At 45.8% G+C, this 27,351-nt stretch overlaps 1 long non-coding RNA gene across 1 annotated transcript in view; it reads left to right on the forward strand.

Moving 5' to 3' along the window:
• The window catches only part of LOC142072376 (uncharacterized), a 303,201-nt gene that overhangs the window by 47,776 nt on the left and 228,074 nt on the right, over positions 1–27,351 (forward strand). Inside the window, exon 3 of the long non-coding RNA XR_012668775.1 lies at positions 5,411–5,489. This is a non-coding gene — a long non-coding RNA (uncharacterized LOC142072376). The remainder of the gene's footprint in view (positions 1–5,410; positions 5,490–27,351) is intronic.

Here is a 27,351-nt window from a genome sequence, read left to right on the forward strand (position 1 = left end):
CCTGTGGGGGCTAATCCACCCTTTATCTAGCACATCTGAGTGAGTCTGAAGAGGATGACACTACCATGGAATATCCTAGAATGGAGACCAGATTCCGGACTCCATCAGCTGAACATGGGGAGAGCTCCACTTCTTCAGCTATAAATCCCAGAGCAGAAGCATTTAGGCCTGTTGCTGGCAACCCCTCGTCAATGATGAGACCAGTCTGGGATAATGAGCTTGTCCCACCCACATTCCGAGGCCTCCTGGAAGAAAAACAGGCCTATGATGACGCACCTACGTTGGTGGACAGAGGGGACATACAAGTGGAAGGTGTCCCTGACGCCCTGGACATCCCAGTACCCAAGCAAGAGATGCAGGGGCATGTGCCCATAGAGGGGGTACCCTCAAGGGAAACTGCACCATCCCTAGCCCCAGAAGAAGTCCCCACTGTCCCTGCCATGCCCACTCTCAATAGACATGACAGGATTATAAGGCCAGTAAACAGGCTAATGTACGATGCTCCTGGAGTGGTTAGTGAGGAAGTGATACACTTAGCTCACAGGCTTGTGGCAGCCATAGTGAGTTTCCTCAGACCCTTTGAGGAGAACTCATGTAGTTGGTATAATCTGGAGCGTGATTTGCCAGGATGACACATTCTCGGCTTGGGGGAGGATGTAAGCAGGGTCTGAATAAATACTTCCCTGACAGCTAGCTGGGAGGGGAAGAGACTATGGGTGTGTTTATGTAATACAGTTTGCGCCTCAAAATTAGATTCCATCTAATGGGCGTTGTTATACTTTATATCACCGCAGTGCTTATAGAGGGCCTAAAGGCCCGATTGTGCTAAGTGCTGTACAAACAACAAGGGACAGCCCCTGCACCAGGAAGATTACTGTCTAAACGGATGAAGGGTGGGAAGAGAAACAGAGGCAGTGAGGTGCCCAAGGCCACACAGTAGGTCAGTGCCACAGCCAGAAACAGAAACCTCCGAATTCCTCAGCCAATGCCCCAGCCCCTGCTGTCTCTTCCTGGAAGCTGATCACTAAAAGAAAGGAAACAATCTCATTGCTAGCCACAGAGCCTATGTATACTGAGCATCAAAAATCAGCAGAAGCCACCTGTATTAGTCCATGGTGTCTGAGAAACCAGTTTCTCCCTACATTTAGGAGAGGAAATTTCCGTATGAGGCATTTGATAGTAAATGTTTACTTCTGTAACACTGACACCCCTGGTGGGTTGTCAGCATTGGGGATTGAACCCAGGAGCTCTGAATTTTAACACATGAGCCTCTACTGCCTGCTCTCAGACCTTCCTTTCTTATCTGTGGCTGTAGCTGGCTCTCAAGCTCTAGTTGGTCTAGCCACCACTAGAGGGGGACAGAGTACGACACTAATCAGGCATGACCTACACTTCTAAAGACGACCACTGTAGTTAGGGAAGTGGCTCCGTCCTGTTAAACTCGGGGAACACGAGGGATGAATCATATCAAATGTGCTCTGAAGCACGGGCAGTATAGTATGGTTCTCCTCTGGGCAGATCACTAGCTACAAGAAAATCCATTCGTTCACCAGGGATTCTTGAGCCTCTACAAGGTCAAGGATCTGGAAAGAGGAGACAAGACCCCAGAGAAGAAGTGTTTTTTTGTTCACCCCTGTATTTTCTTCGCATTATACCTATGAGACCCATCAAAGACAACCCTTCCCCAGGCATTTACGAACTGTGTAGGTGTGCAGCGACCAGCCACGCAAATAGGGACTCTTGTGTGCCCAAACAGTGGCACCTGCAAATTTACTCGAGCAAAGTTAATATTTTTCAACAGCTGGTTGAGTTACCTTGGTTACTCTGAAGGTGGTTCAATTAAAAAGTGCTAAATAATAACTCCATTTCATTCTGGACCTTTGGATTCTTTCCAAATAACTACTAAGATGAAAAGCCTTATGACAACTCAGTTTGAAATATCAAGATTTCTTCCTTTTCTGTGTACAAAATACAATCTCTTTTGGGTCTTTTATTAATCTTTATTTTTTTGATGACTTGGGTTTTGGGGTATACATGGGAACAGGAAAACAGTGGTATCGAAGGCATATGAATGGCAAACAAATCAGAACTACCAATGAAAGAATGGTTTCTATTTCATATTTCTTGTGGATTTCCCAAGGTATGTTATGTCAGCTGATTACTAGAGCTGCACTTAAAAATAATTGGTTTGCTAATTTTACAATAACTGTCCTACCTCCTTGATTAGAGTTGAGTGAAATGGTTAGAATTTAGATTTTTTTGATGAAAAAATTCAAATTATGTTGGGCAAAATGTTCTTAACTTTCTCCCCTCCTCCCTCCTTTTTTTGTCCATGGCCAAAGCTTTTAACTTGTTTTATATTTCCCACCTCCCATCCTAACTCTTGTCTTCATACTGCACGCTTGGGGAACCTCAGCACAGATCAGAAAGGGGTAAGGCAGAAAAACAAGAACAGCAAATAGACTCGGAGATTTGTCCCTAGGACAAGTCCCATAGAGGGAGATTCTTTCACTCTTACTTGGACTGTCCCTGTATTGCAGATTACTGGTTCCAAGCATGCAATTTCCAACTAGTTCTTCTGATTGCTGTGTGCCTGTGACCCCTTTTATACACCCTATGGATGATAGTAGCTAATTAGGAAATCTATTAAAAAATGCATTGGCCCATGCTAAAGTGGGTGGAAGCTTATGTCGGGTCACTGGGTCTGTGGACCTACATACCTCAAACATTATCTATGCAGTGGGATCACTGCCTAGTCTGTAAGTTTAAAAAAAATAAGCAGAGAAAGGGCAAACAAGTCTCTGCTGCTGAAATTAATCTCTGTGTAGGGCATCAACCCAAAGGGTTAAGTGGTGTGCAAGGCTTTGTACTGGTCCTCTGTACAGAGACCAATTTCAGCTGGAGTGAACTGCCTGACCCCTGAATGTTTATGACTTCAGCAGGAAGAGTGTATGGGGAAAAATGCAGAGTTAACCCGTTTGAGCTCTTTGGAAATAATGCAGTCAGGAACGTTCACCTCTTCTCAATGGCTTAAATGTAGAAGAGCAAACAATAATTTTGCAGCCTCTGAGGATGAAATGTGAGGGGAAACATGCATACCTTATTGACTTTTTAGCTAGAGCGGTGCAGGGAACATTACTTAAAGCTCCGCCGTGCTAAACTCAAGTCCCCGGAGATGCCTTTGTTGATGCAGAAGCTGTGACCTAAAATATTGACTTTATAAAGTAATTGAATCCAAGAATCATGTTTCAGATGAAAAGCACTTGACAAATGGCTACAGGAACCCGCTGAGCGCAAAGGCCTGAGTGCGAATGTAATGGAATTTGCTCTACTCCGCTCTGATCAACCTCTCATGAGAAAAATACGTGGTGGGGTAGTCCTGCTTCCGGCTCCCGCTGGGATTACAAGGAAGGGTGGGGGGCATCTCTTAAAATCTTTTCCTTCCTTCCCAAGGATATGAGAGAGAGAACAGCTAATTCCCTTCCTTCTCGTCCTGCAGGGATAGAGGAAGGCAGAGCCCTCCTTTGGTGGCCCCATAGAGTGGCCCAGTTGGAGCAGTGAGCCTGGGACAGCATTAGCAGGCCGTGGGACAAAGTCAGCAGGCAATGGGCCATGGCCTGGCTGATCGCTGCTGGCTGAGCCGCCTCATTTAGGAGGCAGATGCGTCCTTTGTGAACTGGGTGGGGAAGTTGATCCTGGAGGAGAGGAGTTTGACCTGGGAGGAAGGGTTTTGATGGGGGGCTGGAGGGCTAAATTTTTTGAGTGAGGCAAAACTTTTGGCAGATTCAGGACCCATTTAGTCTTAATTTGCCTCTGTCCAGCAGAGGAGAAGGTCAGGAAACTGTGGGGAAAAGTAAGGGAGGGGCCAAGAGGAGAGGCAAAGACACAAGGAAGGATAATGGGAAAGCAAGGAATGGGAGAGGCGTCAGACAGACACATCCTTAGCATGTTCTACCATCCCCATTACCACTTCATAGACTGGGGGATCCCTCCCTTCTGCTCCTTTCTTCTAACCCACAGCTGCTGTGTCTGTCAGGGGTGGCCATGCGGTCTAGGGGTAGCTGTGTCGTCCCCCAGGCTATTACAGAGTTGGTGGCTAGATGTTAGAGGAGTCTTAACCAGTGAGTTACATTAGCTACGTATGCACCCGGCACACCATGATAGCCAAGAGCTAAATTGGGTATATTGAGATAACAGGAGCTCTGTGCTTTGCTTGAGGGCCCCCTTCTTTGCACATAGATCTAATTTTCCCCACTCTCATTTCCACTCCTGTTTGTCCCCCTCCCGTTCCATGACTCAGTTTTAAGGATAATTGGAAATGAAAAACAAAGGAACAAACGAAAACACCAGCAAAGCACGAACACGCTGTGCTTGTGGCAGGGGCTATCGAAAGACATTCTGGGGGGAGCTGCCTAGGGCCAAATCCAGTTCCCCATGCTGACATGAGCAGTCACCTGAGGTTGGCAAGGCAGACACCTCCCACTGAGGTAGGTGAGTAAGATCTGGCCCTGAAAACTGCCAGAGAGACTTTGTCAGGCTCAGCAAACTCTGGCAGAGCTCTCACAAAGAAGAGATACTAACGGAGGCGGTTTGCTACGGTATTAGCTAAACCAGTGCAGTTGTCAGGTTAAAATGTGATTTCCAGCTGAATGCTGTAGCCCAGCTAGATTTCTCTCCTTTTCTCTTTGTGTTTTTTCAGTTACTCATTAATTTAAGAGGGCATAATTAACTTATATCATTATTTCAAATGACGCACTTTAAACAAGGCCTTAGTTTTTGTCGTCTTAATTGTTACCTTGCTCATACTGGAATGACTGTTTTTCTTATAAGAATGTTAACCTCTTTGCTTCTTTCATTCCCCTGTTTTGCATAATGCTATAATAAGCATTTAAATAAGTGTAAAGGTTCCATCAGCTCTTCCTTTCATGTCCCGCAGTAGCCATGGCAACTGGATATACTTTTCTGTCTGTTTTCCCTTTTTTTTAGATGTGAGCTTTTTCAGTCGAGTCTTTTTAAAATCGAGGTCGAGTCTTCACTTTTGCACACCATGTCACAAGAGTCGCATACACATTCAGATCAGCTGCTGTGTTGTAATGTTTCCCCACAATTGGCTATTAGCACAGAGTCCGGGGTGCTGGAACCTGGAAATACGTTTTTCAACTTGCGTGACCCATCAGAGGACCGAGAAATATGGGGAGATAATGCTGCACTGAAATCTTGAAAGGGTCTGGTTGAGAGTAAAAGTTCACAGCTCTTTTTAAAGTGTTCATTTGTTCCAGGTCTTTAAGAAAAGATGACACGCTAAAAGTTCCTGGCAGGAAAAAGTCATTGGACAATATTTGTCAAGGCTGTTGTTTAAAAATGAATCTCCACATGAGCTTATTTCTCCTTTTTTAAACTTTATTTCTAGAAACATATGAGCGCAAGATGGTACAACTCATTATCTGACATCCACAAGACCGTGAGTTATGGTAAACAAAGGGCAAAAGGTAATACAAATTCATAAAATGAACCTGGAAAGCACTAATTCAATTAGACTATCTGCCATTGGAGTGAAGTTGCAGTTTGTCCATGGACATAATCTTTACTGGCAAAGCAGTGGTGAACAGAAGGTAATGGAGCAGGCTTACAGTGTGTGCCAGCCTGCATTTCCATCTGGAAGTAGGTGGTCCCAATAATAATAATATGGCAGATGAAAGAGAATTCCAGAGAGACTGCTTGCTTTTTTCTAAATATAACATGCTGACATCCTGCCACCTGGGAGCAGCAAGATATGAAAGGGACACAGATGGAGTGCAAAGCAAAACCAAATGGAACAACAAAAGCTGTCAACATTTTATTATTATTTTTAGGGAACAGTAAATGTACCATCGATACTATTAGCATTTAGAATCACACAATCAGTCATTTGTTGCATTATACTGTGTGTGTGTGTGCAAGCAGTACACAATTCATGCAATCCTTTCCAAGGAAAGATTTGGGACAGGATATATTTCTGCATCTGCATGGCTGGATACTGCAAAAAGAGTGGGACAGATTCACTAGGACTTTCTGGCTGTTTTATGCTGCTCTGGTGGTGCAAAAGCAACTGTGAACCCAGTTGAACTGGCTGGTTAAATCCAGTTTGCCACTTCTGCAATGTAAACAGTCAGCAATGAGCAGCTGGCATTTACCATTGAATCTAGCTCACTGTTTGCAATTGTTTGTTTGAATATGAAGCAGCTGTAGAGACCATCCATGTCCCCTTTTAATTTGCTATTCACAAACACTCTCACAAAACCAAGAATTTTTGTTTGCTTGCGTGTTTGGAGAATAGTTGTGCACAGGAAAATCCATGTTCCTGGGCAAACAAGTATGTTCACATATGAACAAGAGTATGCATTGTTTGCTGTCCATTTTTAGAAATGGTTAAGTCATTGAACCAGGCAACGGAAACAACACTGTGTGAGTTAGGGGACCAGTCCGCAACCTGGATAACAAAAATCAAAGTCAGAAATATTTTCTAGGAACCCAGAGGCTGAAATTGGTCCAAGAGCCTGATCCAAAGACCGCTGAACTCTGTTGAAAGACTTCTGTTCTAAACTAGTTCTTATACAGCCCTTATTTACTACAGTGTCTTTGCACCTTTCAGTAGTACATTGAGACATGACTAACATGTCACATGTGGGTCATTTTTCTCATCCTCTGCCTGGTGGCTGAACTATGCTTGCAGTGTAAGGCTTGGTTTTGTTCAGGGGTTATTTTTACATATCTGTGCTGCTCTGTGTTGACCTATCTAATAAGATTCCAGGACGGTCACTCTGTAGCCTAGAACATCTGTCGAGTCAGTTTGAAGTGATGGAAACAGTGCCGAGCGTGGCCGAGGGCTCTTTGTGTTCAGAATATCACCAGGTTCAGCCATCACTGGGCCCCGGGCAGAACCAGATGGAAGGCTGGAGTCCAGAGGCTCTGGGCAGGTGGAATGTGCCAGCTGATCAGAGAAGGTGGGAGAAACAGCAATGTGGGGTATCAAAGAGGAGATTGCATCGGGGGCAGCTCAAAACTTTGGGGGACGTGTACCAACAGCACTATAACACAGCGCATGGACAAAGCCCCCATTTTTGGCTTCTTGACACACATGCCTTGACAAATTACACCTATGCGCCAGCGTGGGCTTTCCTCTCTTGGTATTACACAAGGCCAATGGGAGAAGTGTGCCAGGACATGAAGTGGGGGAGGTGGTGAGGCATGTGATGATCCTTAAGTCCAAGGGGAATTATTTCCATGGTTGAGAACCAGCCCCCGAGAAAATTTTGTCTCGGCAAAGACTATCTTAGAAAGTCCCATTGTGCTGAAGAGCGAGTTATCCATCGGTCTTCATCCTGGAGCTTGGGGATTTTTAGACACCCTGGGCCCGGGCCGTTCAGGGCTTTGGAGATCAGGACCAAGACCTTCAAAGGGCTTTTGATCAGGCCCAAAACTGAACAATTATAAAGAGTCAATCTGCTTATGAAGGATTTGTGATGAGAAAAAAATTTGAATTAGTCAGGTAATTTACTCCTAATGGATAATTTGACTAAAATCAGATAATGGTTATTTTAACTAATTTATGAAACCTGACAACAGTAGTAAAAACAAACTTAAAATGGATTTGCTTTCTCCCTTTCACACAAACACTGATGTTCTCCCAACCAGAAACAGACATGCTTTCAGAGCTGCTTACCTCCCTAATTAATTTGTGGAGAAAAGCTTTTTACAGAAACAGTGCATGAAGTGTAGCCATGGGGCATATTTTTACGGGCACATACCGTTCATGGACTTAAGGGAGGCGTTCCCCATGACTACCAGAGAACCTCCTGAAATATGTGAGTTCATTAGCTCAGCAGACGCTTCTGGTTTGTTAGAACAAGGTTTCTTCACTGAACAAAGTGAAGAAATCACAAGGTGGATGTTGCAAATGCTTTTTTTCCCTCACCTTTTATGGGAGAAAATTGGTGCATTTGCATTTGGGGATTTTGCCATTTAAAAAAGAAAATCCCATATAATTCACCCCCCCCCCCCAAAAAAAGTGACCATGCATGCGGTGACTGGGTTATGCATGGGATACCTAGCCCACTCTAATGTATTTTTCATTTACAGAGGCCAAAGTATAATCACAAAGAGTAAGGATTTGTATCCCTCACTGGTTAGTAAGCTAATGAAAATCAAGTGAAGTGATAGTTGAACTCGAGGAGGAGACTTCCCAGTACTCATCATTAGTAATATAGTTTACGAGCGTATGTTCGCTTCGGAAAGCATCTGTGTACTTTGCTCAGTGACTTCCCTTTAGAGAATTCCCTTTTCTTTTCCAGCATTAAGGCTGCACAAAAATCCAAGCACACATTCAGCAAACGGACTGAATTAATAGAGTTGGACATTTGGACGTGGCAGGCCTGTGGCTCTCGTTAGGCATAATCGGCGTGTCTAGTTAATTCGTCAGGGTCAGCCTACGCTGACAACACCTTTTCCAAACCATGGTGTTGTGGAGTTCACTATACGCGGGGCAGTCATGTTTAATAGATATAATTATCATTGCATCAGTTATTAAACTAAATGGCCTGGTGCATTTCACAGCAGGGACACACAGCAGATTATATGGCTGCTGCGTCCACTGAGGCTTGCTTTAAAATGGGCGCAAAGACGTTAAGGCCTTTAATGCCCCTTTGGCGTCTATGGGAAGGCTCCCATTGACTTCAGTGGGGTTCGGAGCAGGCCCCTCGTGATGCACACAGCTACAACCACGGAGTAGCCAAAATGCTGCAAGAGAAAGCTGCTGGATTTGCACTGTTCCTTCTCCTTTCCCACAGCTCCATTGCTCTAATTTACTTCCTCCTTCATGCGTGCGTGAGGAAGCTGGTTTTAAATCTGACACAGAGGAATCGGTCAAGGCCCACTGCATAACAGTTCAGCTATTACTAAGGCAGTGATGTGGTAAGGAAGGGAAACAATGGATTCTCTTCGCAGTGCAGAACTCCACAGCCCTGATGACATCAGATTGCATTTCTGAGCAAAGATGAGCTGGGACATGGGTGCGCCTTTTAGATTTATTTTAGCATCACACATCCAGACTGTTGGTTTCAGACTTGGGATGAGGACAAGGGAAGAAAAACATCTTTCATTTTCATATTTTGATATTCTGCTTCGACACAGATTACAAAGTGATCAGATAATCCGGAAAGCCTCATTTGGTGTTCTGTTGCTGGCACAATACGACGACATTACAGAGGAACTGTTATCAAAAGCAATACGGTGAAGACAATTATGCAGTTTCATGTTTTGGGCTTGAACACTAATAATAATAATAATGCCCCCTAGATCTGATTTAGTTTTGTTTGCAGTTTGCTTGCAGAGAGCACTGTCTCCTCTATGTCTCTTCTTTTTGTCTCTTTTATGTTGCTAATAGATATTTTTCTTTTTCCATGGAAGCCACTCTCTGTACTCCTTGTGATATGATTTTGCCAAGGTGCCTGCGTGTTTGTGGGTTAGCCATCTTAAAAGCGCATTGGAGGCCATGCAATGAGCGCTCTTGATTGTTTTGTAGGTTGCCTTTATGATGAGGATCCTACATTTCTATATAGCACTTGCCATGGTGGAATCCCAAAGTAGTTATCAAACTTTGCCAGCTGGCTGTACATACTATAGGCTAAACCCTGAGTTAGGCCAAACTCCCATTGACCCTTTTTCCTAAGTATGGACAGAGTAAGAACATCATGGTTGATACCTATGTACTGTATGTAGGATTAACCCCCTGTGGGGTGAAAGGCAGCAAACATTTATTAGAATACAGGATGGGTGGCTTGTTCCTTAGGGGCTAGAGGCCTGGGGCCAGCCAACCCTACTTACTAAGTAGATGACATCTGAACAGGCGTCTCTAAAGAGCAGCATGCAGCTGCAGAGAGAGTGTTCTCAGGGAGACCAGAGCAGAGTACAGAGGCTGCTGGGAGTGAGCGGGTTCCAGCAGAGAACCTTGGGGAGTGGGATGGCAGGCAGGAAAGGCTTGGGAGTGACCTGGTAGAGGTAGATGGATGGACTTGAGAACTTGACTTTGAATGCTTGTTGTTTAATCAGCTGGAACCCGAGAAGGGCTGTGCATGGATAAAAGGGTTTGTAATTTACTGAAGAAGCCCCTTGAAGGGGGAAACTGAGGCAGAGGGCCGTTTATAGGACTGCAGAGGGCTGTTTATAGGACCACACAGAGGACATGAAGGGATGCGTGGAAGGTGTTGATCCTATGATGATCTACAGCAGCATAGCCGTATCTAAGGCACCTGTATCCCTATTGTAGTTGGCACATCGGCCTCTTATTTTAGAATTCGATTTTTGTCTTATTGTGGTGGTGGCACGCTCAGTCTGTTCTTTGCAGCTAATGAAACGGATAAGATGTTACAGGTAACCAAGCGCATGCTGGAGAGGGCCATAGAGCTGACCCTAGAGGTTGTCGGTTGCATTTCCTGTGAGCAAAACTGCAGAGTATATAGTGGTGCAGGACCTTTCCTACAGAGGCTGATGTTGTATTTCCTGTTTCTGAACAACTGGTTCATTTCAGTGTCAATTCTGTGTTAAATTTATAGTGTCCATCCCAAAGCAGCGGTGGCTAATATGCAGGTGACATGACTGTCATGTACGTATCTACAATGTGTGCAACTATTTGTTTGTTTTCTGCGCATTGTGTCTTTAAGAGGAAAGGTGGATCCTCTAGTCTTGGCAGGGACACTACCTGTGAGTTAGTTCAAGATGGCCACTGGTACAGGATGAGTTATCTCACACTGACTGGTAGTTCCTAGAATCCCATGGTATTAGCTGTGGTGTAAACATATAAAACATATAGTAAGAGACCGTCCCTAACTGAAAGAGTTTACAGTCTAAATACACAAGACACACACAGGAAGAGCTACCTCTATTTTACAGATGAGAAATTGAGTCACAGATGACCTGACTTCTCCAAAATCACACGTGCATTCTGGCAGAGCTGGCGACAGAATCCAAATCTCCTGGGTCCCAGTCCAGTGCCCAGTCCAGTAGAAGCATAGCAGCATGGGAAAGGTTCCTGCCTCTCGGCAGTGGAGAACCACCTTGGCTCTGCAGGTGGGGTAGCTGGCTGTGGAGGTGGCATGCAGGGGAGTTCTGCATTTGGTGGGCTCAGTGCAGATGGGCTCTACATAAGTGTACAGTGGAAGGTTTGTGGGGGAAGAGTTCATGTGGATCCAGTTGCAATAAGCCCTAGTATTGGTGAGTGCACAAGGGTAATGGTCCCTATTCCAGCTTCGGGACAGGGGTAGAGCTGGTCAGGAATTTTTAACAAAACATTTTTCTCTAGAAAAACCCCAATTTGTCAAAATTGAAATTTTTCACAGGAAAGGGTCAGTTTTGACAAATTTCCCATGGGGGGGGGGGGAATGAAAAAGCGTTTCAAAATTATCAGGCTGTGAAGAACTTCTTTTGGCTAGAAATGAGTTTTTCAAAATGGAAGTCAATTTGAAAAAGGTTGAAATCAAAATTAAAAGTTATGAAATGATCTAAACAATGTGTTTTAATTGACTTGAACTGATTTTCTCTTTTGGTTTCTGAACATTTTTGAAATTTTGGTGGTTGTCTTTTTGACCTCATTGGGGATGGGAAAATTTTTTGAAATCTCACCATTTTCCCCAGGAGAAGTACAATTGTTTTCGGTGCCGCTCCAGTGAGGAGTATTGTCCTAGCAGTGGTCGTAGAGTTGTACAACCTCCCCATTAGTTCACCTGTGATTTACTGAGACTTTGTGCAGAGGGGGATGGGAGTGGCTAAATTCACCCTATAAGATCTCACAAAGCAGAGTTAGGATGAGTCGTTTACAGATTTAATCTTTTAATCTCCTTTGCTAGGATGTTCAGTGAAGCTTAAGGCACTTGTGGCTCAGTGGTAATTTGTGTTCTAACCTGGGCTTGAGAGAGCTGACAGTGATCGCTTTCCTTCTATTCTCCCTATCAAATATTAAAGGATGTGTACAGTAACGTAAGGGGACTGTTGCCCCCTTACTAACATTCGGAGGGGGTGTTTTAGTTGCTAGCTCCCAGTACTAAAAGGGGAAGGGTCGATGGGAAATCAGGACCCGGAGACTGACAGTCCCCAGGAACAATGGGGAGAGGCCAATGCTCCGGGTCAGCCTCAATGACAGGGCAGGCAGGCTAATCAGAGAGTCAGGGGGGTCCCATCCTCTGTGTGAGCTGGATTTGCTTGGGTCAGACAGAGTGGGGCTGAGCTAAGGAGAAAGCAGGGGCCCGAGCTGAGTTGGGGAGCTGAGCTGGGCCAGATCCAGAGGGACCAGAAAAGCAGCCCAGAGAGAGCAGACCCTGTCCTGGGAGCAGAGCTGCAGCCCCAAAGCCAGAGGCACAGCCCAGAGAGAGCAGACTTGCCCTGGGAGCAGAGCTGCAGCAACCAGAGCCAGAGGGGCCAGAGAAGCAGCCCAGGAAGCAGGTCCGTGCTGGGAGCAGAGTCACAGAAGCAGCCTGCAGAGCAGACCTGTCCTGGGAGCAGAGCTGCAGCAACCAGAGCCAGAGAGGCCAGAGAAGCAGCCCAGGGAGCTGGAGGCAGCAGCAGCAGCCGTGCAGAGACCGAGTGGTGGAGCTGGGGCTGGAGCAGTCCGGAGCTGGGTGCGGTGAGCAGCTGGGGAGAGCGAGAGGGACCCTGGGCAGCGGGCCCAGCACAGGGAGATGCCTCAGCCAAGAGGCTCTGCAGGCCAGGCTTGGATCGTAACCCCAACAGAGCGGGGGCGACACTGGGAAGAAGGGTCCTACCACTGAGAGCCTGAGAGCGTGTGGCCACCACCAGAGCAAGTGTCCAACCCACCGCATCCCTACAGCACGGCCAGGGCCTGAGAAGGGGCCTGGGACCTACAAGGAATCGACTGTGAACTGCCCGGACACCAGAGACACTGTTTGTGATGTTCCCTGCCACAGAGCGGGGTGATGTGTTTCCTTTAACCTTTCCCATTTTTCCTTATTCTTTTTAAAATTAATTGTTGATAAAATAACTTGCATTTGCTTTAACTTGTATGTAATGGTCAGTGGGTCAGAGAAGTGCCCAGTGCAGGGAGAGTACCCCGGAGTGGGGAAAACCTAGCCTCTGATCTGTGTGACCACAGCAGGGTTGGGGGTTGAGCCCCCCCAGGAATCCTGGGCCCAGCCTTGTTGGGGTTACGAGGACTCTGCCAGGCAGGAGAGTGGAAGGGGAGTCCTCAAGGGCAGGGAGGCCACTGGGTGAAGGAAGTGGGAGCGAGGACTCGGATCCTTTCGCTAGCCCACTTCACTGGGGTAGTGCAGAAGCCAGGAAAGTTCCCCACAAGAGCGGGACTATTTCCCTGCTTACAGTAATCCTACTTAAATATCATCAGCATGCAAAGAATAGCTACTTTATAAGAAGTCTGTGTTAAGCATCCTGCACCAGTATTTATCCATCTGGTTTGTACTGGGTGCCTGCCAGGTGGAAGCATTTGAAGTGTAACCTTGGCCAAACGTTGCCACTTTATTGGGTCACAGTTTATCGAGGAGAAGCAATTTGAAGGCACTGTATAGAGATTGTTTCTGTGATGACTACAATGACTAAACTCGCTGCCAAACTTTCTAGGATGGTGGTGAAAAAAACCCATTAATGAGGAGTCAGTTTTATTGGCTGCACTGGTGTGGTGAGTCAGACTATTGCATTGTTAATGGATCTATTTAAAAATCAGAACTACAGTAAAACAGTGAGGTTTTTTTTTTAACCTGGCAGGTGGTCAGCAGGCTGAGAGGAAAACTTGCCAAGTCAAGGGCTCACACAGCCTAGAATACTAAGTCTTCCTTACAACGTAAATTGAGTTCTTGTTCAGCACACTAGTCAGAGGCATAGTTTCTGCAAACACCCACATCTTGAAGCTGAAGGAAGCAAGTCCACACCAAATCCTGCTTGCAAAGAGTTGCCACCTGTTTTGATGCTTATCGCAACTTGTGATCTTTGATTTAGGTAAAGCTCCAGCTACTGGACTCAAGTGATTGTTAGAATTTCAGCCTAATTTAAAAAACGGGAGCTTCTAGACCTTATGGTTGCAGGGAAAAGTCTGAAATGAGTCCTGAGTGCTCACAAGGCAAAGAAAAAGAACCCCAATTTTATTATTTTTTAAATTAATAATCTTTTGGGGCCTGACTGCTGATTTATGAATGTTTGGGGTTGGCAATGCTGCTTACATTGATATCTCTTTCCTTCTAGAAGGCTAACAGCATATTGGGCTGCATTAGTAGGAGCATTGCCAGCAGATTGAGGGAAGTGATTATTCCCCTCTATTCGGCACTGGTGAGGCCACAGCTGGAGTACTGCGTCCAGGTTTGGGCCCCCCACTACAGAAAGGATGTGGACAAATTGGAGAGAGTCTAGTGGAGGGCAACGAAAATGATCAGGGGACTGGGGCACATGACTTACGAGGAGAGGCTGAGGGAACTGGGGTTATTTAGTCTGCAAAAGAGAAGAGTGAGGGGGGATTTAATAGCAGCCTTCAGTTACCTGAAGGGGGGTTCCAAAGAGGATGGAGTTCAGTGGTGGCAGATGACCGAACAAGGAGCAGTGGTCTCAAGTTGCAGTGCGGGAGGTCTAGGTTGGATATTAGGAGACACTATTTCACTAGGAGGGTGGTGAAGCACTGGAATGGGTTACCTAGGGAGGTGGTGGAATTTCCTTCCTTAGCACTTTTTAAGGCTTGAGAAAGCCCTGGCTGGGCTGATTTAGTTGGGGTTGGTCCTGCTTTGAGCAGGGGGTTGCACTAGATGATCTGTCTCTTCCAACCCTAATCTTCTGTGATTCTATGATAACTTGCAGAGACTCCATTTAAGTCAATGGTGCTGCATAGGCATAAATGGATGTAAGTCCTGTGAGAATCAGGCTCCATCTCTTAAATCTAATGTGTTTTTTGGCTCTGTTCTAGTACCTATAAACTCTGTAAGTACCCATATAGTTGCATAACTGACATACTTGTACAGTGCTGGGGGTTCCGGCCCAGACCCACGTGAGGAATGCTGTGGTGTATTGCAAACAGTATTAAAATTATAAGCTATCACTTTAAATGCTCAGTGGTTTTCCTGCCCCCATTTGCTGGGGGTGATCCAAGTTTAACAGCAGTCAGTCTGCAACCAGCCAGCCTAGAGTAAAATGCAGTGAGCTGGGTCTCTCTGTTTTAGGGAGCAGCCTGCTTTCTCTGTCTCTTTAGGGGTTCTCGTGTGTTATCATTCTGAAGTCAAAGGCATGAAGTTGCGTTACTGAGACAGATACTACAAGCGGCTGCGGGATCTTTGAGGACTATATTGTATTAATTGCTTGAATGGTTTATGTCACTGTGGGCCAGGGATTGTGGTGCAACTCCACGGACGAGGGGTATTCCCCCTCCCCACCCCCAAACCAAAAACTGTGTGTGGGGGTGATTAAGGTGAATCACTTAAGGCTTGTCTACACTTGGAACACTACAGTGTGCCCTTGTACCGCTTCAGTGTAGACGCTACCTTTGAGAAAGGGCGGGGTTCTCCCCTCTGCTCAGGTAACCCATCTCTACGAGAGGCGGCAGCTAGGTCGACAGGAGGATTTTTCTGTCACCTAGTGCTGTCAACACTGGGGATTAGGTTGTCTTCACTACGCTGCTCAGTGGAGTGGATTTTCATACCCCTGAGCAATGTAGCTGGGTCAACCTAACTTTTTAGTGTAGACCAGGCCTTAGGTTGTAAACACCTCCAGAAAGGTACTGCCTCTGGGGAGACTTGCATATACTGGCTCCAACTGAGTTTTCCACAGACCAACAGACAACAAAGGGCTTTTGATATAAAAATACTGGATTTAAACTGACTCTGGGCCTCCTTTGTGATCCAGAAAATGGACAGGACCTTCTGTCCCAGTAGGCCCCCAACCCTTGGGGTAGGATTGTAAAGGCTAGGGTCCCATAAGACTGGTGGGTGACCTCTGGTAAGCGTGGCCCAGGACCTTTATGTAAATGTTTGCTCTGTAATGCTTTTGCCTTACAAATAAATATGCTTGCTTAAGAAGAGCTTTGTAGTAACATGTAACTGCTGGCAATGTGCTGGTCGTAGCCCATGGAGAAAGCAAAGCACAGGTGGTATCTGTAGGCGGAGTGGCATGCTGGGGATATCCCAGCGTAAGGCAGGGAGCTGTGCAGAGACAGGTGACGGCTGGAGACGTGGGACCTGAGAGGGTGCTCCTGGAGGGAATACAGGGAGGGGGATGGAGGTGCAGTTACCCTGAGATGGTGACAGGTCCACTGCAATCTTCCGCAAGAGTATTTATGTTTTTATCTAACTGTGCGTGTGTGTGTGCGTGTGAACATAACTAAGGCTAGGATTTAGTCATGGGACTTCTAGTAAAAGTCATGGACAGCTCACGGGCAATAAACAAAAATTCATGGCACGTGACCTGTCCATGACTTTTACTATAAATACCCCTGACTAAATCTTAGCTGCTCTGGAGAGCCCTGGGGCACAGCAGCTCCTGGGAGGTCCCAGGGGCCAATGGACACCCGCTGCTCTGAGGCCTCCGGGGACCACTGTTTCAACAGCCTCTGGGGCCGCCCCTGGGACTGCTGCTGCTCTGGTGGCCCTCTGCACAGGGGTGACTCCCCCCACAGCATGAGCAGGATTTCCCCCACATGTGGCAGCATCATAGCAAATACAGTTGTCATTAATTCACAGTGGGGGATGATTTGCTGGCCCACAACACGTAGCTGGTGCACGGCATCAGCCCTGTGGGCTTGTGCTGTCAGCTCTATCAACCTTGAATAAATGATGGAATAAAACACACCCTGGAGTGTTTTGGTGGGGTTGTAATATGGTTGTGAAGTTTAAATGCATTACATTTATAATAGGAGTTTTTCTCCTCTGTTTGTTTGTTTAGAAACTCAGAAAATAGACCAAACTGGAAGCAGAGGAGGAACTGCTAGGCACAGAAGGGGTACATTTTTTTCCCCTGTTACTTAAAAGAACAGAGTTTTTTTTTAAATCTCCTTTGTGTTTTCACCCTCAGCACCTCAACATGGGATGCAGTGTTGCCTAGTGGCTAGTACACTGGACTGGCATTGAGGAGACCTGGGTTCTAGTCCCAGCTGTGCCACCAGCCTGCTGGGTTACTTTGGGCAAGTGACAGCCCTGCTCTCTGCCTCAGTTTCCCCATCAGTAAAATGGGCGCCTCTCTCTGTCAGGGGTGGCTGAGGTATGCTTAGTCCTGCCTCAGTGCAGGGGGAATGGACTAGAGGACTTCTTGAGGGCCCTCCCAGACATCCATCTATGATTTATGTGGGCCCCAGGAGTGGGATATTAGGAGGCCCACCAAGAAGATGTTAACAACATCCTTCAAACGTTACAATTGAGCTAACTGTGCACCCATGTTAGTGTGGTGCATTGAAAACCATGTGTTACAATTACAAGCTGTCACCGTGAGAGCAGGGTTTCCTGGTCTAGCTTGGTGGCTCTGGAGGGAAGTGTGCAATTTGGGTCTTCAGCGGTCAGTCTGCAAAGAGCCGGCCTAGAACCAGCAGAGTTGAGCTGTGTCTCTTTGCTGCAGCAGCCGCCTTTGATGCTGTTTTTGCACTGGAGCGTGACTTCACTTCTTAAAATCCAGACCCCCGTGTTGCTTATACAGTATAACTTCTCAGCGTGCGGGCCGCGAACAGACCAGGTAGTCACCGTGCTTTATGCACAACCGGCAGGTGCTCAGAGGCTCTGGTGATGAGCTTGGTAGAACTGATATAGACTAGAACAGCTGAACCCCCACTGCTGCTTTCAGCCTGTCCGTGGAGACTAAGGACTCGACTGTGGAAAGCGCTGAGCGTTTCCAAGGGAGGCTGAGTGCCCTGGCCTCCCATTGCTTTCAGGAGGGCTGAGGGCGCTCAGTGCTTGGCAAGATCAGACCCAGATCCCTAAATGGATCGGAACCTGGTTATTTGCTTTCTCTAGAATCTATTTTTCCCTTTTGAAACCTTTTCAAGCCACTCTGTTTACAGACACGTCAGCTGCCTTGTTGAGGGTGCAGTTTTTTGTTAGTGTCTCCACCTATTTTATCTCCTATTGCGTGCCAATGGGAAGTCTGTGGTGGATTTGCTTGGCTCCCGGGTCTGCCCATAAAGAGCTCATTGCAAAACCTGTGGCCTATGGTATAAGCTTGGGGAACAAGATGCCATTGTGCGGACAAGGGAAGTGTGTGTGTGGGAGGGAGGGAGTGGGGGCCATCTGGAAGACGTGAGAGCTGTGATGGAGGACAGCAAGGTTGCAAAGGAGGATAGAAGGATATCCTAGCCATAAGGAGGAGCATGAGGAAAAGCAAGACCAAATGGTGAGCCACATGTTCTAAAACAGGTACCTAAAGTCTTTCAGCTAAGTCTGCCCCACACCAGTGGTGTCCAAGGTTATGCATGTACAAATGGATACAGGCCTGTTCATGTGTGCAACTAAGGGGCTGTGCAACGGTGCATGCAAATGTTTCCGGTGTTTAGGCACCTCTGTATGACAATTTGGTCCAATTGGTCAATGTAAGAGGAATTTATTTATGCTGCTGAGTGGCTGGTTGCTATCGTGACGGTTTCTCTAGAATGATGTGTCCATGCAGGCCTACGGCAGTGCCGACAGAAGAATCACAGATATTTATTTCAGCGATTCAGCTTCCATATTTATCTAGCGCAGTCATTTAAATATCGTGCGGATCAGCAAATCACCCAGTAAGTGGCGTGCGTGCATGTTGTGTGTACTAGCTAGGGAGGTTGATTTGCTGATCCACATGACTTTCCCGTGACTGTGCTGTGTAAAGTTGGGAGCTGAATCATTAAAATAAATATTTGTGATTCTTCTGTTGGCAATTTCATCAGTATACGAAAACCCCAGAGATGAGAAATTTTGACTTGCCTCTTTCTGTAGACTTGCAAAGCAGTTAAAAGATACAAATAATTAGTTTAAATATAGACAGGGATTTTTGCTGTGGGAGATGTTTAGCTGGGCCTATTTCTAGGGATTGAATTCTTAAAGAGAAGAGTAAATATATTTTTTATTTATATTTCAGTATGTTTCATTTTGACCTGAGAGGTTTACAACCAACTCGTAGAACTCAATCTTCTGATCATACGTCTGCTGAGCAAGGAATATATTGCAAGCTGCGGGCTTGTTTCGTTAATCACTTTCAGCATGGTTTGGGTAAACAATAAGTGCTGCAGGCAGAAATTTCCACTATCTGTACTCCTATGTAATCTACCTTCTTTGCATGGCCAATGCCTGGGAGTGGAGAGGAGGAGGATGGGGCTAGTGTTTGGTATTCATGCCATGGAGTTGCTGCCCTTCCCAAAAACATGGACTTCAAAAATTATGCTTCTGGGAATGATGAATTGTAAATACTGACTAATTCCCTGAGATCACTTGCCAATGATGTTGCTGCTGAGGGCACCCGAGGATATTGGAGGGTATTTAAATGGAATATGAGAGTTATAAATGTCAGGCTAAGCTGGTATCAGCCAAGTTTAAACCAACGTAAGAGTGTCCATGCACAAACGGCACCTGTTTAGCAAAATCAGTGCAACATTACAGCTTTTGTTAACTGGTGCCACTTTGTGCTTAGACCAGACCTCACACTTACTCAAACTCACTTACCAGTATGTAACTTACTGTTGCACTGCCTCTGAATTTAGAGTGCTAGGTCTAAATTGGTTTAATTTACTTGCCAAGGAGAGAGAGGCCCTAACTGGAAGGTCTGAGAAAGTGTCAGTCCCTTAAAAGTTATCATAGAATCACAGAAGATTAGGGTTGGAAGAGACCTCAGGAGGTATCTAGTCAAACCCCTTGCTCAAAGTAGGACCAGTCTCAACTAAATCATCCCAGCCAGGGCTTTATCAAACCGGGCCTTAAACACCTCTAAGGATGGACATTCCACCATCTCCCTAGGTAACCCATTCCACTGCTTCACCACCCTCCTAGTGAAATTGTTTTTCCTAATATCCAACCTAGACCACCTCCTCTGCAACTTGAGACCATTGCTCCTTGTTCAGTCATCTGCCACCACTGAGAACAGCCGAGCTCCATCCTCTTTCAAACTCCTTCAGGTAGTTGAAGGCTGCTATCAAATCCCCCCTCACTCTTCTCTTCTGCAGACTAAACAAGCCAAGTTCCCTCAGCCTCTCCTCATAAGTCATGTGCCCCAGTCCCCTGATCATTTTCGTTGCTCTCCACTAGACTCTCTCCAATTTGTCCACATCCTTTCTGTAGTGGGGGCCCCAAAACTGGACTCAATACTCCAGATGTGGCCTCACCAGTGCCAAATAGAGGGGAGTAATCACTTCCCTTGATCTGCTGGCAATGCTCCTACTAATGCAGCCCAATATGCCATTAGCCTTCTTGGCAACAAGGGCACACTGCTGACTCATATCCAGCTTCTTGTGCATGGGTTTCTTCCATCCTAAGTGCAGGACTCTGCACTTGTCCTTGTTGAACCTCATCAGATTTCTTTTGGCCCAATCCTCCAGTTTGTCTAGGTCACTCTGGACCATATACCTAGTCTCCAGAATATCTATCTCTCCCCCTTCGTGTCATCTGCGAACTTGCTGAGGGTGCAATCCAGCCCATCATCCAGGTCATTAATGCAGATGTTGAACAAAACCAGCCCCAGGACCAACCCCTGTGGCACTCTGCTTGATACTGGCTACCAACTAGACATTGAGCCGTTGATCACTAGCCCTTGAGCCAGACTATCTAGCCAGCTTTCTGTCCACCTTAAGTCCATTCATCCAGTCCATATTTTAACTTACTGGCAAGAATACTGTGGGAGACCATATCAAAATCTTTGCTAAAGTCAAGATATATCATGTCTACTGCTTTCCCTATATCCACAGAGCCAGTTATTTCATCATAGAAGGCAGCCAGGTTTGTCAGGCATGACTAGCCCTTGGTGAATCCATGTTGACTGTTCCTGATCACCTTCCCTTCCTCCAAGTATATCATACTTAAAAGAAAAGATCCTATGTTTTGGCTGCCTCCTTCTTGTTGCATGAACCCCACTCTCCAACACTGTCGCAAACTGCTCCCGTTAGATTTTCACAATGGTCTATGAATTTGCAATGTCTGTAAAATGATACCAATGATTTTGGTGCACTGACAGGTGTATGGGGGAAGCAGAGGCTAAAGCTTTGGAGCTACTGATTATGACTTGCCTGATGTTTTGGAGTCTCCTGGCACATGTAGCACCATTGTTTTGGCCAAGAGGGCTTGTGATTGGCTACTCCTCAGGAAAAGTTGCCATCTGTCTGTAGGGCCAGGCAGTGTTTGAGGGGATGTCCCTTGTTATTACAGTTTGGTTTCTTCCTTCTACTGGTTGTTCTGCTTTTTGACATTGGACCCAAATGAAAGAAAGCAAAGGTGATGGGATCTTCTCATCCACTGTTTGTTGGATTGCTTCACTTAGCCCATGGGTGATTGTCAGGAAGAGAGTTCCATTAAGGAGTGGTAACTAATTATCGATTGACTGTTTTTCTCATTATCCAAGTCCAATTTAGATCAGAAGGGGTGAAAATTTGGATTCTAACAGGAAGCTTTTTTTAAAAAAATATTTTTTATTAGTCTGATGCAAATTTCTCAGGTAATTACCATTAGCTGCAGATAAAGTTTACACATCCTATCTCATTAATAACTCCCTGCACAACTTTAAAATCTGTTTTAGTGAAACTGCCTGGCCTAGAAATCTACTTTGGAGTGAAAATCTAGGGCAAGCCTTTCTACCGGGGTGGCGGGGGAGGGGGGAAGGCTTTAAAGTCACATAGGGAATTCATGAAATTTGGCAGGGTTCAGTATCCAGGCTTTGGCATTGCATGGGGTCCAGTTACAGCTGATGAAGCCCAGATTGATTCTTCTTCAAGACGATTCTTTAACAACAGGTTTACAAATCGTAATGACTTCTCTAAACTGTAGGAAAGCGACACTAAGCTCAGCGGTGCAAACAGCCTTCCTCTGGCACTGGAATTAAGACCGTCGTGTTTACAGATCATCTTTAAACAAAGAAAAAGCCAAGCAGCTGTTGTCGATGGTGCTGAAATTCCTGGCCTCCCTGCTTCAGGATTGATTTAAAAACAGCAGATCTCTGTGCAGCACGGTGCTTATGGTGCCTACCTCTTCGCAAGTGAAAAGCAACTTTGGAGGGATTACTCACATGCTTATAGCGAGGCTCATGCTTATGTAGCTTGCTGAATCAGGGCCAAAGAAACTATAAATAGTTTGATGCTATTGGCAGACCGAAGCATCACTAATGGTGCGATTCTTTCTGAATGGTGCTGTATTAACACCTCCTTTTGCTTGCTATGCAGCCAGATGCCACACACTTCCTTTCCGACAGGCTGAACATTGCATGGAACATTCTGGCTGGGAATGTTTGGGTTATGCACTTGTGATTGAAATATTCGATTTATACTGAAATCCCCAGTTGCTCACCCCCGTTAATTGCCTTTTACAACTGTCCATCCTGTGCACAGCATCGTGAGCTTGGCTTGAGGGGTCACTGCTTTGGCTCAGTGAAAAGAACCCTCTTAATATCTGTCATTCGGTGTGAAACAAGTTCCCCGTGGCCGAGTGTTACCTTGGCAGATGTTTGTGGCATGCTTCATAGAACCAAGCCCTTTCCGGTGCGCTGAGTGGAGTTTGTGCTTTGGGAAGCCGCATGGGTTTTTATGAGATTCTGTGTCGGATGAAAACTAACAAGGTATAAAGACATAAAAAATCATCTGGCTGTTTTCCACCCTCTCCTACTCCATTCATTCTCCATGGCTGTACCTGTGCTCACCTCAATTCCCGATCTAGGTACATAGGGCCTCCATGCTCATAGTATCCAACACTAAAGAATTTATGCTCACAACACCTTTGAAGCAGGGAAGTAGTATTCCGACAGGGAACTTTAGTCACAGAGGAATAAAGTTGCTGGCCCAAGGTCAGTCAGAGTCTATGGCAGAACCAGGCTTGAACCCAGCCTTCAGGAGTCCCAGTTGCTGTCTGAACCAAAAGGCCCTCCTTCCTTTGTCTCCCTAGTCCACACCCACAGACTGTCTATAGGTAACTCATTTGGGCCAGATTCTGGATTTAGTTACCCTGGTGTAAATCTGGAGTAACACCACTGCAGTCAGTGGAGTTACTCCAGATTTACACTGGTGTAGCAGATCAGAAGCAGACGCCGTATTTGATACACACTTCCATGCAGCCAACTTTTTAGCTTATTGATGATCCATGCATCACTGACACGATTATTGGTCACTTCGGGCTAGCTCGTGCAGCTCCTCCATTTCCATGAACAGCGAGGACTGGGATCCATGCGGTCACTTCAGCCTGGCTGTGGCTCTGTGGCATCATCTCCTCCCGTCTGGAGAGCCCTCAGACTGCCTCCATTAGAGCTCTGTGGGATTAGGTTTCCCAGGATTTTGCAGAAGGGCATAGTGAGGAGCTAGGTGCCCTGTGTGGGGTCAGAATCATGAATTCACAAGTGGGGGCTTGTCTGTTAGTAGCACGGCTGTCCTCACCGGGGAGTCTGGGAATCAGGAGAGCAGCGCCTGGCATTTGGAAACTGCCTTTTGCAAGTCAGGTGCTCGTTAGTCCAGAACTTGGTCTCCATGTGTAATTGCCAGGAGCTCTAACTCGATCATACATGACCAGAGTAACAACATACAGATCTGGTTCTTAAGCTCTGGAGCATTGGGAGGTGCTCAGTTCTGAGGCTCTGATTTAGCTGACAATGGAGTTTGTGGTCTGGGTTCATCTAACTGAAGCCAACATTCTAGATCTGGCACAATCTGGATTCAGGCTGGGACATGGAGGTGAAACTGCTTTAGTGGCATTGATGGATGATCTCCTCCTGTCAATGCACAGAGGACAGACATCCATTCTTATCTTCCTGGACCTCTCTGCAGTATTCGACACTGTTGATTCATGTGATACTGGTATTTCGTCTGAGAGAGGCGACAGAAGTCCAGGATAATGTGCTAAAATGATTTGAGTCCTTCCTGGAGAGACTGACCGAAAGAATAGTGATGGGAAACTGCCCCTCCACCACTAGATCCCTCATTTGTGGAGTCCCACAAGGATCAATTCTCTCTTTAGTCCTTTTCAATATCTACATGCAACCACTAGGTGAATTGGTCAGACATGGACTCAAAGGACACCAATATGCAGATCACACACAGCTCTACCTATCCCACACCACTACCACCAAGATGGCCGAGTGCTTGGATGAGATTAGCTCATGGATGTAGAACAGCTGGCTGAAGCTGAATCTGAGCAAGGCAGAGGTGATGCTGGTGGACCAAAGGAAGTTTTTTTGAGGAGTTTGCAACTGTGGTGCAATCTTCTTTTATGGAAGGTTCACACCCACAACGGGTCGGTTCATTCTGTAGTTTAGAAGTCCTCCTGGATTCCTTGCTGATATTGAGCTCTCACAGCACAACAACAAGTAATGCTTTCTTCCATCTCCGGCTGGCTAGGAAATGGTCCCATCCTGGCAGATGAAGACCTGGCCCCAGTTAGTCATGCCTTTGACAGCTCTTGGCTAGACTGCAGCAATGCGATATACCTGGACATGAAACATTCAGTATTCGGGGAAACTCCAGCTAATATAGAAAACTGCAGCCACAGGCTACCATGAGCACATTAGACCTGTCCTCCGCTCTCTACATAAAATTTCAAATCAAGTTTAAGGTCTCAGTCCTTATCTTCAAAGCACTCCATGACCTGGATGAGAGAACAAACAACACATGACGGTTGTGTAGTCACACTGCATTACTGAAAGGCGCTCAGATGTTACGGTGATGAGCACAGTATAAAAACCTATGTAGAATAGTGTAGGATAGGATGGTGAGTTGGAGTCTGAACCCCATAAAGCTTTGGTTTGGGCCATCTCTAGGTAGGATCTGATCATAGCTTTCTTAGCAAGAGCTGATCAGTACAATATAATAAGTAAACTCTGATCAGGAGTTGAATGAACATGAAGAAGACACTGTGTTGATGAAATACTGAAATGCCTTGGGCTGTTCCCCCTCAGTATTCTTATAATACTGATCAAAGTGTTTCAAAGTTTGAAATTCTGATAAATTTTTAACAATAAAAAAGGGAGAGAAAATTCATAAGCTTCCACCATTTCCCCCCTGCCTCCTCCCATTTGGCAGCTAGTTAGACCCGGATGGAACCAGGAAGTATATACAAGAGCCTGTTCTCCTAAGACTTCCAGCTTGATTTCTAGACCAAAGAAGTTCAGATACCTTTGTGAAAGGAGCTAAATCTGATGTTCATTTGAAAGAGAACACTATCCCCTCTGCTTTCGTTACTTCAGCTGCATTTGGGCTGAAAACTTTTAGGGACATTTTTTACAATAACTCCCAACTCTTTCTGTTCTGTTTATGGCACTTTTTCATGCATCGGATATTTTCCTCTACATAGTGTTTCTGAAAGCCTCACTCAGAGTGCGTCAGCCTTAAGGAGAATTTGTCATTATTTAGCCCAAGTAAGCCTTTATGTATCAGACTGAAGTTTCACTCAGTGTTTACCTACCCTGCCCCTTGGGTTTATTAAACACACCGGACTATATGGTGGTAGAGAGTCCTGTGGCACCTTATAGACTAACAGACGTAGCAGAGCATAAGCTTTCGTGAGTGAATACCCACTTCGTTGTGTGCATGACATGTCATCCGATGAAGTGGGTACTCACCCACGAAAGCTTATGCTCCAATACGTCTGTTAGCCTATAAGGTGCCACAGGACACTCTGCTGCTTTTACAGATCCAGACTAACACGGCTACCCCTCTGATACCAGACAATATGGTGGTATTTTACCTGACCTGAATTTTTAGCCATGCTGTAAATAGCTGATGTCTTCTGGGATACAAGTCTGTGCTTATGGTCACTTGCTAATTAGTGTTTGTTAGTAAGGTAATTACATGAGGATTTTGGCTTATCATTTGAAAACTTATTTTGCTTGGGGGGAATGCATTTTATTCATGTAAAAAGGGGTAATGTGGTTGGCTCAGATTTAGAAAACCGACGGCTGCCGGTAGCAAGAAGAGCTCCCTGACTCTGTAATGTAGGGTGCTAGAAATTATTGACATGGTAAAAATATGACAGCTGGATTTAGCTTGGGAAGGCCATTGTTTAGTTGGATATTGGACAGGCAACTCTGCTGCTTCTACAGAGGAAGAGCCTCTCAGAAACATTGTAGGGAGAATGGTCACTTTGGATGAGCTATTAGCAGCAGGATAGTGAGTTTGTGTGTGTGGTTTTTGGGAGCGGGGTGAGGGGGTGAGAGAACCTGGATTTGTGCAGGAAATGGCCCAACTTGATTATCATGCACATTGTGTAAAGAGTTGTCACTTTGGATGGGCTATCACCAGCAGGAGAGTGAATTTGTGTGTGTGGGGGGGGGTGGAGGGTGAGAAAACCTGGATTTGTGCTGGAAATGGCCCAACCTGATGATCACTTTAGATAAGCTATTACCAGCAGGACAGTGGGGTGGGAGGAGGTATTGTTTCATATTCTCTGTGTGTATATAAAGTCTGCTGCAGTTTCCACGGTATGCATCCGATGAAGTGAGCTGTAGCTCACGAAAGCTCATGCTCAAATAAATTGGTTAGTCTCTAAGGTGCCACAAGTACTCCTTTTCTTTTTGCGAATACAGACTAACACGGCTGTTACTCTGAAATCAGAAACTTGGCTTATGCAGAGATGGGGAGCCAGTTCTGCTCTGTTGCAGTGGACTGACTAGCTTTAAGAAGGAGCTTGGGCCATTTTGGACAGTTAGCTTTGAGAAGCGGAAAGACAGGAAGAGAGACTTAGATGGTAATACCAGCAAGGTAAAAAGGAAGGGAGTTAAAACAGCAGAGAAGAATAAGAGGATGGGGAAAGAAAAAAGCAAATTTCTTGTCTCCCTCACAATAAAGGAGGCCACAAATCTTAGGGTTTGAAATTAAATGGAAAATGAAAACTGCTTTTTTTAAGTGTGTTTTTGTTGTCAGTATTCTAGGATGTTACTGCTGCACAGTTGGGCTTACGGGAAGTTATCTGGGTGTTACTAAGGTGGGGGAAATAGCTGCACGTGGGGTGGTAGATACCTGCAGACACGTCAGGGAGTAAGAAGACTCCTGAGTTAACAGGGCGAAGACACCAATGGAGAAGGTCAAACTCCAGACAGGATGTGTGGGAAGGAAGAAAGAGCCTCAGGGAAGAGGGACTGGGTCTACCTTGGAACTGGGGCAAAAGAAATGACCTTTAGAAAGAGGACGGACTTTGAAGGAGGACGGGCTGGGCCTAGCTGAAACTGGGATGAAGACATTGTAAGTTT

This window comes from Caretta caretta, chromosome 6 (assembly GCF_965140235.1).
Source record: "Caretta caretta isolate rCarCar2 chromosome 6, rCarCar1.hap1, whole genome shotgun sequence".
NCBI lineage: Eukaryota > Metazoa > Chordata > Testudines > Cheloniidae > Caretta > Caretta caretta.